The 11,985-nt window shown below is 33.2% G+C and overlaps 1 long non-coding RNA gene across 4 annotated transcripts; it reads left to right on the top strand.

Moving 5' to 3' along the window:
• Positions 1 to 1,316: 1,316 nt before the first annotated feature.
• Positions 1,317 to 11,686, top strand: LOC125033766. Of its 4 annotated transcripts, none has more exons than XR_007115625.1 (4): positions 1,317 to 2,155; positions 3,980 to 4,183; positions 5,971 to 6,174; positions 8,102 to 8,650. It is a non-coding gene; the product is annotated as an uncharacterized LOC125033766 (long non-coding RNA). The 4 variants fall into 4 exon arrangements; XR_007115624.1 differs by having other exon boundaries at positions 1,317 to 2,169; XR_007115626.1 differs by lacking the exon at positions 1,317 to 2,155 and adding an exon at positions 11,116 to 11,686 and having other exon boundaries at positions 3,319 to 4,183; positions 8,102 to 8,305.
• Positions 11,687 to 11,985: the final 299 nt, after the last annotated feature.

Genomic DNA, 11,985 nt, shown 5'->3' with positions numbered 1-11,985 from the left:
CATACGATATTTGCTAATTCTCAGTGAAAGTAATTCTGAATCCCTACATTTCCTATTGTTGAACATGGCTCAAGATACTTAAAATAATATCGGCGTCCCAGTCTGAGGGCGTTTGTGGCTCCTGGGCACCTTTCTCGTCACTTCAGAAGCCACTGCGGGTCGGGTCGGTGTCTATATTTTTACATAGATTATTTCATTTGTTTTGATTCATGTAATTATCTTATCGCTGGAAATTCTAAATGAAATTTATTCGAGATGAAAAAAATCACAATAAACAGTGCATATCAAGGCAGACACGTTGGAACATTGCAAAATGAATGACGCTTAACTTAGGGAAGTGTTTAATGTAAAATATGTGTGTTCAGATTACCATTTCCCATAGCATATCATAGATATAAAAAACTTTTTGTACTTAGCAGAGCGTAGTTTCGATCTACGGACCTCTGGGTTATGGGCCCAGCACGCTTCCACTGCGCCACTCTGCTCTCCTTCAATTCTATGTATGCACTGAAATCTCAATTACACAAACGGGCTTCTGAAGCCAAGACGTGTTCAAGTATCGTGTACTATTATTGACATTATTATCATAACATTGTAGTTATTAGCATTATGATTATGATGATTATCATCTTTAATACCATCACTATGACCATGGTTATTATTATTATTATTACTATAGCAATTATAATGGTAATAATAGTAGCTATTATCATTTTCATTATTACCATTGTGATAATGATAATAATGATAATGAAAATAGCAACAATTATTATTATTGTTATTATTATCATTAACAATTTTATTATTATGTCCATTATTATCATTATTACTATCATTATTATCATTATCGTTATTGTCATTACTACTATTATTTTTATTATCGTTATTATCAACATTAATAGTAATATCAATATTATTATTACAGCTGTTATTTTCATTATCATTATTATTCCTGTTACCATTATTATTCTTATTCATTAATATTGTGATTATCATCTTTATTGTTGTTGTTCTGGATATCATTATCATCATAATTATTAGTATCACCATCATCATTTTCATCATTACCTTCATTATTTCACTATCATTACTTCACTATTCTTTCTTCATATTTTAATAATAATTATCATTGTTGTTCTTATTGATATAACCATAATTGTTGGTATCATGATTTTCATTATTATTTTCATTATTTCGTTAACATTACTGTTATCTTTATCGTTAGCTTTGATTTTGTTGTAGAAGCAACGCTGTCATTAATATCCTCATCATCATACACGCACACACACACACACATACCATATATATGTGTGTGTGAGACTAGGACAAGAAGGGAGCTGCCTCAGGTCGACCGGACTTTCTGTCACGTTCTGTTGTAAACTCAAGGAGGAAACCTAAGGTTGGAGAGGAGAGGCGCTGCCTTTAATCGGCTTGTGACAGTGTGTGTTTGTGTGTGTGCGTTTCCGTCCGTCCATTAGTCTTTCCGTCAAAATCTAGAGAATGAAGAAAATTATGAACTTGACCAGAAGATTGAAGATGTTCTTTGGAGATATGAAAATTGGATCATATGGTGGATGCTGCACGAACACAAACCATAATTTTCGAGAAAAAAAGTTATATTTTTTACCTCAGCAAACCTCATTTAAATGTTTGGATGTGTTCAGATGTCAAAAAAAGGTATGGGTGAGGATGCAGAGAAGAAAAAAAAAAAACACCTTTCATAGAGATAGAGATTAGTCCATTTGCAAAGCGTAAAATCGGCTCCATCGCATGTCGGTAATCGGATGCTCACTCATCCTTAACCATCTCACTTATTCTGCGTTTGACCGTGTTATCTGGCAGTGACAATTTATTTGTAGTCCTTTTCTCCTAACATCACCATGGCCAATTTTAATTAATCTCCAAGTGCGCTTTCAGATCTTAACTATGAGTCATGCTACAGCACTTGTGCCCTAACTATTTCAGGATGGCGCCCCCTTGGCTTCTGCTTGGTGCCAGCAATCTGTCCATTCATTGAAAGGTTTACACCGACGGGGAGCTTTTCGCGCTCACCAACATTTCGTGACGGAGACGGACGAGGTTCAAGGCGGGCGACACTGCGCGTCAAATCAGAACAAAACGAATGGCCTCCGACATTTCCTGATTCCCCCGCTAAGTGAGACAGTGAAAGTAATTCTTAATCCCTACGTTTCGTATTGTTAAAAAGGTCTCCATACACCTAGAATAATATCGGCTCCTGGGCACCTTTCTCGTTAGTCAGGCATATCAAGATAGATGCATTGGAGCACTGCAAAGACCTGAATAACGGTTGACTTTTGAAAATCCCATATGCAAAATATGTGACTGATGATATACACCATTATAAAGTTATGAAAAATCTTTTGAAATTTAGCAGAGCGTAGTTTCGATCTACGGACCTCTGGGTTATGGGCCCAGCACGCTTCCACTGCGCCACTCTGCTCTCCCTTACATATATGTATGCACTGAAATGTCAATTATACAAACGGATTTTCTGAGGCCAGAACTTGCTGAAAGTTTTTGTGGGATGATATTCATTATCATAATAATTATCATAACTAGCATTACAATAATAATAGAATTAGTAATGGTTCTTTAATATTGTTATCATTGTCATTATTATTATTATTATTATTGTTGTTGTTATTATCATTATTTTATAATTATTATTATTATTATTATCATTATTATCATTATTATTGTTGTTATTATTTTTATTTTATTATTATTATAATTTTACAATTATTATTATTATTATTATTATTATTACAATTATTATATTATTATTGTTATTATTATTGCTATCATTATTAATGACACTACTATTATCTATATCATTATGATTGTAATAGTATTATTAGCATTACTATTATTATTATTATTTTTACTATTATTTACAATGATTATTTTTACTACTACTACTATATACATTACTATCACTGTTAATAGTTTCTTATCATTATTACTATTATCATCATTATCGTTATTATTACTATCAATATTATTGTTCTAGTTCTTGTCACTATTATTTTCTGTTATTTATTGTTATTATTTTTATTAACAGTATCATTATTATTGTTGTTGTCATTGTTATTTACATCATCATCATTTTAATTTTTACCTTCATTATTTCACTATTATTATCGTTGTTGTTACCATTATCACCACCAACATAATAATTTGCATTAGGAGCAAGAGTACCATTACCATCCTCCTCCTTTTCATTTATGTGTGTATGTGTATGCACATACACAAACACACACACATATATATATGTGTGTGTGTGTGTGTGTAAGACTAGGACAAGAAGGGAGCTGCCTCAGGTCGACCGGACTTTCTGTCACGTTCTGTTGTAAACTCAAGGAGGAAACCTAAGGTTGGAGAGGAGAGGCGCTGCCTTTAATCGGCATGTGACAGTGTGTGTGTTTGTGTGAGTGCGTGTGTGTGCGTTTCCGTCCGTCCATTAGTCTTTCCGTCAAAATCTAGAGAATGAAGAAAATTATGAACTTGGCCAGAAGATTGAAGATGTTCTTTGGAGATATGAAAATTGGATCATATGGGGGATGCTGCACGAAAACAAACCATAATTTTCGAGAAAAAAAAGTTAAATTTTTTACCTCAGCAAACCTCATTTAAATGTTTGGATGTGTTCAAATGTCAAAAAAAGGTATGGGTGAGGATGCAGAGAGAAAAAAAAAAAAAAAAAAACACCTTCCATAGAGATAGAGATTAGTCCATTTGCAAAGCGTAAAATAGGCTCCTTCGCATGTCGGTAATCGGATGTTCACTCATCCTTAACCATCTCACCTATTCTGCGTTTGACAGTGTTATCTGGCAGTGAAAATTGATTTGCAGTCTTTTTCTCCTAACATCACCGTGGCCAAATTTAATTAATTTCCAAGTGCGCTTTCAGATCGTAACTATGAGTCATGCTACAGCACTTGTGCCCTAACTATTTCAGGATGGCGCCCCCTTGGCTTCTGCTTGATGCCAGCAATCTGTCCATTCATCGAAAGGTTTACACCGACGGGGAGCTTTTCGCGCTCACTGACATTACGTGACGAAGACGGACGAGGTTCAAGGCGGGCGACACTGCGCGTCAAATCAGAACAAAACGAATGGCCTCCGACATTTCCTAATTCCCCCGCTAAGTGAGACAGTGAAAGTAATTCTTAATCCCTACATTTCGTATTGTTAAAAAGGTCTCCATACACCTAGAATAATATCGGCTCCTTGGCACCTTTCTCGTTAGTCAGGCATATCAAGATAGATGCATTGGAGCACTGCAAATACCTGAATAACGGTTGACTTTTGAAAATCCTATATGCAAAATATGTGACCGATGATATACACCATTATATAGTTATGAAAAATCTTATGAAAGTTAGCAGAGCGTAGTTTCGATCTACGGACCTCTGGGTTATGGGCCCAGCACGCTTCCACTGCGCCACTCTGCTCTCCTTTACTTATATGTATGCACTGGAATGTCAATTACACAAACGGGCTTCTGAAGCCAGGACGTGTTCAAGTATCGTGTACTATTATTGCCATTATTATCATAACATTCTAGTTATTAGCATTATGATTATGATGATTATCATCTTTAATACCATCACTATGACCATGGTTATTATTATTATTATTACTATAGCAATTATAATGCTAATAATAGTAACTATTATCATTTTCATTATTACCATTGTGATAATGATAATGATAATGAAAATAGCATCAATTATTATTATTGTTATTATAAGCATTAACAATTTTATTATTATGACCATTATTATCATTATTACTATCATTATTATCATAGTCGTTATTGTCATTACTACTATTATTCTTATTATCGTTATTATCAACATTAATAGTAATATAAATATTATTATTACAGCTGTTATTTTCATTATCATTATTATTCCTGTTACCATTATTATTCTTTATTCATTAATATTGTGATTATCATCTTTATTGTTGTTGTTCTGGATATCATTATCATCATAATTATTAGTATCACCATCATCATTTTCTTCATTACCTTCATTATTTCACTATCATTACTTCACTATTCTTTCTTCATATTTTAATAATAATTATCATTGTTGTTCTTATTGATATAATCATAATTGTTGGTATCATGATTTTCATTATTTCGTTAACATTACTGTTATCTTTATCGTTATCTTTTATTTTGTTGTAGAAGCAACACTGTCATTAATATCCTCGTCATCATCATACACGCACACACACATATATATGTGTGTGTGTGTGAGACTAGGACAAGAAGGGAGCTGCCTCAGGTCGACCGGACTTTCTGTCACGTTCTGTTGTAAACTCAAGGAGGAAACCTAAGGTTGGAGAGGAGAGGCGCTGCCTTTAATCGGCTTGTGACAGTGTGTGTGTTTGTGTGTGTGTGCGTGTGTGAGCGTTTCCGTCCGTCCATTAGTCTTTCCGTCAAAATCTAGAGAATGAAGAAAATTATGAACTTGGCCAGAAGATTGAAGATGTTCTTTGGAGATATGAAAATTGGATCATATGGTGGATGCTGCACGAAAACAAACCATAATTTTCGAAAAAAAAAGTTATATTTTTTAACTCAGCAAACCTCATTTAAATGTTTGGATGTGTTCAAATGTCAAAAATAGGTATGGGTGAGGATGCAGAGGAAAAAAAAAAAAAACACCTTTCATAGTCGGGCGAATTTAATGGTTATCCAGTAATTAGTCCATTTCCAAAGCGTAAAATCGGCTCCTTCGCATGTCGGTAATCGGATGCTCACTCATCCTTAACCATTTCACCTATTCTGCGTTTGACAGTGTTATCTGGCGGTGAAAATTGATTTGCAGTCCTTTTCTCCTAACATCACCGTGGCCAAATTTAATTAATTACCAAGTGCGCTTTCAGATCTTAACTATGAGTCATGCTACAGCACTTGTTCCCTAACTTTTTCAGGATGGCGCCCCCTTGGCTTCTGCTTGATGCCAGCAATCTGTCCATTCATCGAAAGGTTTACACCGACGGGGAGCTTTTCGCGCTCACTGACATTACGTGACGAAGACGGACGAGGTTCAAGGCGGGCGACACTGCGCGTCAAATCAGAACAAAACGAATGGCCTCCGACATTTCCTAATTCCCCCGCTAAGTGAGACAGTGAAAGTAATTCTTAATCCCTACATTTCGTATTGTTAAAAAGGTCTCCATACACCTAGAATAATATCGGCTCCTGGGCACCTTTCTCGTTAGTCAGGCATATCAAGATAGATGCATTGGAGCACTGCAATAACCTGAATAACGGTTGACTTTTGAAAATCCTATATGCAAAATATGTGACCGAAGATATACACCATTACATAGTTATGAAAAATCTTTTGAAATTTAGCAGAGCGTAGTTTCGATCTACGGACCTCTGGGTTATGGGCCCAGCACGCTTCCACTGCGCCACTCTGCTCTCCTTCAACTCTCTGTATGCACTGAAATGTCAATTATACAAACGGATTTTCTAAGGCCAGAACTTGCTGAAAGTTTTTGTGGGATGATATTCATTATCATAATAGTTATCATAACTAGCATTACAATAATAATAGAATTAGTAAGTGTTCTTTAATATTATTATCATTATCATTATTATTATTTTATAAATATTATTATCATTTTATAAATATCATTATTATTTTATAAATATTATTATTATTATTATTATCATTATTATCATTATTATTGTTGTTGTTGTTATTATTATTATTTTATAATTATTTTAATTTTACAATTATTATTATTATTATTATTATCATTATTATTATCATTATTATTATTATCATTATTATTACAATGATTATGTTATTATTGTTATTATTATTGCTATCATTATTAATGACACTACTATTATCTATATCATTATGATTGTAATAGTATTATTAGCATTACTATTATTATTATCATTTTTACTATTATTTACAATGATTATTTTTACTACTACAACTACTACTACTATATACATTACTATCACTGTTAATAGTTTCTTATCATTATTACTATTATCATCATTATCGTTATTATTACTATCATTATTATTGTTCTAGTTCTTGTCACTATTATTTTCTGTTCTTTATTGTAATTATTTTTTTTTTTATTAACAGTATCATTATTATTGTTGTTGTCATTGTTAATTACATCATCATTTTTATTTTTACCTTCATTATTTCACTATTATTATCGTTGTTGTTACCATTATCACCACCATCATAATAATTTGCATTAGGAGCAAGAGTACCATTACCATCCTCCTCCTTTTCATTTACGTGTGTATGTGTATGCACACACATACACACACACACACACAGTGTGTATTTACAATGTGCATATATATATACATATATATATATGTGTGTGTGTGTGAGAGACTAGGACAAGAAGGGAGCTGCCTCAGGTCGACCCGACTTTCTGTCACGTTCTGTTGTAAACTCAAGGAGGAAACCTAAGGTTGGAGAGGAGGAGCGCTGCCTTTAATCGGCTTGTGACAGTGTGCGTGTTTGTGTGTGTGCGTGTGTGTGCGTTTCCGTCCGTCCATTAGTCTTTCCGTCAAAATCTAGTGAATGAAGAAAATTATGAACTTGGCCAGAAGATTGAAGATGTTCTTTGGAGATATGAAAATTGGATCATATGATGGATGCTGCACGAAAACAAACCATAATTTTCGAGAAAAAAAGTTATATTATTTATCTCAGCAAACCTCATTTAAATGTTGGGATGTGTTCAAATGTCAAAAAAAAAGGTATGGATGAGGATGCAGAGAAGAAAAAAAAAAAAACACCTTTCATAGTCGGGCGAATTTAATAGGTATCCAGAGATTAGTCCATTTGAAAAGCGTAAAATCGGCTCCTTCGCATGTCGGTAATCGGATGCTCACTCATCCTTAACTATCTCACCTATTCTGCGTTTGACAGTGTTATCTGGCAGTGAATTTTTTTTGCAGTCTTTTTCTCCTAACATCACCGTGGCCAAATTTAATTAATATCCAAGTGCGCATCGCTTTCAGCTCTATACTATGAGTCATGCTACAGCACTTGTTCCCTAACTATTACAGGATGGCGCCCCCTTGGCTTCTGCTTGATGCCAGCAATCTGTCCATTCATCGAAAGGTTTACACCGACGGGGAGCTTTTCGCGCTCACTGACATTACGTGACGAAGACGGACGAGGATCAAGGCGGGCGACACTGCGCGTCAAATCAGAACAAAACGAATGGCCTCCGACATTTCCTAATTCCCCCGCTAAGTGAGACAGTGAAAGTCATTCTTAATCCCTACATTTCGTATTGTTAAAAAGGTCTCCATACACCTAGAATAATATCGGTTCTTGGGCACCTTTCTCGTTAGTCAGGCATATCAAGATAGATGCATTGAAGCACTGCAGTAACCTGAATAACGGTTGACTTTTGAAAATCCTATATGCAAAATATGTGACCGATGATATACACCATTACATAGTTATGAAAAATGTTTTGAAACTTAGCAGAGCGTAGTTTCGATCTACGGACCTCTGGGTTATGGGCCTAGCACGCTTCCACTGCGCCACTCTGCTCTCCCTTACTTATATGTATGCACTGAAATGTCAATTATACAAACGGATTTTCTAAGGCCAGAACTTGCTGAAAGTTTTTATGGGATGATATTCATTATTATAATAGTTATCATAACTAGCATTACAATAATAATATAATTAGTAATGGTTCTTTAATATTATTATCATTGTCATTATTATTATTATTGTTGTTAATATTATTATTTTATAATTATCATTATTATTATCATCATTATTATCATTATTATTGTTGTTGTTGTTATTATTATTATTTTATTATTATTATTATTATTATTATTATTACCATCATTATTGTTATTATTACAATTATTATATTATTATTGTTATTATTATTGCTATCATTATTAATGACATTACTATTATCTATATCATTATGATTGTAATAGTATTATTAGCATTACTATTATTATTATTATTTTTACTATTATTTACAATGATTATTTTTATTACTACTACTATATACATTACTATCACTGTTAATAGTTTCTTATCATTATTACTATTATCATTATCGTTATTATTACTATCATCTTTATTGTTCTAGTACTTGTCACTATTATTTTCTGTTATTTATTGTAATTATTATTATTTTTATTAACAGTATCATTATTATTGTTGTTGTCATTGTTATATAAATCATCATCATTTTCATTTTTACCTTCATTATTTCACTATTATTATCGTAGTTGTTACCATTATCACCACCATCATAATAATTTGCATTAGGAGCAAGAGTACCATTACCATCCTCCTCCTTTTCATTTATGTGTGTATGTGTATGCACACACATACACACACACACACACAGTGTGTATTTACAATGTACATATATATATACATATATATATGTGTGTGTGTGTGAGAGAGAGACAAGGACAACAAGGGAAAAATATGTGACCGATGATATACACCATTATAAAGTTATGAAAAATGTTTTGAAATTTAGCAGAGCGTAGTTTCGATCTACGGACCTCTGGGTTATGGGCCCAGCACGCTTCCACTGCGCCACTCTGCTCTCCAATACTTTTATGTTTGCACTCAAATGTCAATTACACAAACGGGCTTCTGAAGCCATGACGTGTTGAACTATCGTGTACTATTATTGCCATTATTATCATAACATTGTAGTTATTACCATTATCATTATGATGATTATCATCTTTAATACCATTACTATGACCATGGTTATTATCATTATTATAACTGTAGCATTTATAATGGTAATAATAGTAGCTATTATCATTTTCATTATTACCATTGTGATAATGATAATAATGATAATGAAAATAGCAACAATTATTATTATTGTTATTATTATCATTAACAATTTTATTATTATGACCATTATTATCATTATTACTATCATTATTATCATTATCGTTATTGCCATTACTACTATTATTCTTATTATCGTTATTATCAACATTAATAGTAATATCAATATTATTATTACAGCTGTTATTTTCATTATCATTATTATTCCTGTTACCATTATTATTCTTTATTCATTAATATTGTGATTATCATCTTTATTGTTGTTGTTCTGGATATCATTATCATCATAATTATTAGTATCACCATCATCATTTTCATCATTACCTTCATTATTTCACTATCATTACTTCACTATTCTTTCTTCATATTTTAATAATAATTATCATTGTTGTTCTTATTGATATAACCATAATTGTTGGTATCATGATTTTCATTATTATTTTCATTATTTCGTTAACATTACTGTTATCTTTATCGTTATCTTTTATTTTGTTGTAGAAGCAACACTGTCATTAATATCCTCGTCATCATCATACACGCACACACACACACATATATATGTGTGTGTGTGTGAGACTAGGACAAGAAGGGAGCTGCCTCAGGTCGACCGGACTTTCTGTCACGTTCTGTTGTAAACTCAAGGAGGAAACCTAAGGTTGGAGAGGAGAGGCGCTCCCTCTAATCGGCTTGTGACAGTGTGTGTGTTTGTATGTGTGCGTTTCCGTCCGTCCATTAGTCTTTCCGTCAAAATCTAGAGAATGAAGAAAATTATGAACTTGGCCAGAAGATTGAAGATGTTCTTTGGAGATATGAAAATTGGATCATATGGTGGATGCTGCACGAAAACAAACCATAATTTTCGAGAAAAAAAAAGTTATAGTTTTTACCTCAGCAAACCTTATTTAAATGTTTCGATGTGTTCAAATGTCAAAAAAAGGTATGGGTGAGGATGCACAGAAGAAAAAAAAAAAAAAACACCTTTCATAGAGATAGAGATTAGTCCATTTGCAAAGCGTAAAATCGGCTCCTTCGCATGTCGGTAATCGGATGCTCACTCATCCATCTCACCTATTCTGCGTTTGACAGTGTTATCTGGCAGTGAAAATTGATTTGCAGTCTTTTTCTCCTAACATCACCGTGGCCAAATTTAATTAATTTCCAAGTGCGCTTTCAGATCGTAACTATGAGTCATGCTACAGCACTTGTGCCCTAACTATTTCAGGATGGCGCCCCCTTGGCTTCTGCTTGATGCCAGCAATCTGTCCATTCATCGAAAGGTTTACACCGACGGGGAGCTTTTCGCGCTCACTGACATTACGTGACGAAGACGGACGAGGATCAAGGCGGGCGACACTGCGCGTCAAATCAGAACAAAACGAATGGCCTCCGACATTTCCTAATTCCCCCGCTAAGTGAGACAGTGAAAGTAATTCTTAATCCCTACATTTCGTATTGTTAAAAAGGTCTCCATACACCTAGAATAATATCGGCTTCTGGGCACCTTTCTCGTTAGTCAGGCATATCAAGATAGATGCATTGGAGCACTGCAATAACCTGAATAACGGTTGACTTTTGAAAATCCTTTATGCAAAATATGTGACCGATGATACACACCATTATATAGTTATGAAAAATCTTTTGAAATTAGCAGAGCGTAGTTTCGATCTACGGACCTCTGGGTTATGGGCCCAGCACGCTTCCACTGCGCCACTCTGCTCTCCCTTATTTATGTGTATGCACTGAAATGTCAATTACACAAACGGATTTTCTGAGGCCAGAACTTGCTGAAAGTTTTTGTGGGATGATTTTCATTATCATAATAATTATCATAACTAGCATTACAATAATAATAGAATTAGTAATGGTTCTTTAATATTATCATTGTCATTATTATTATTATTATTGTTGTTGTTGTTATTATTATTATTATTATTATTTTATAATAATAATTATTATTATTACCATCATTATTATCATTATTATTGTTGTTATTATTATTATTTTATAATTATTATTATAATTTTACAATTATTATCATTATTATTATTATTATTACAATTATTATATTATTATTGTTATTATTATTGCTATC

This window comes from Penaeus chinensis, chromosome 2, assembly GCF_019202785.1.
Source record: "Penaeus chinensis breed Huanghai No. 1 chromosome 2, ASM1920278v2, whole genome shotgun sequence".
NCBI lineage: Eukaryota > Metazoa > Arthropoda > Malacostraca > Decapoda > Penaeidae > Penaeus > Penaeus chinensis.
Note: the sequence above shows the minus strand (reverse complement) of the source record. Positions and strands in the feature narration are given on the sequence as shown.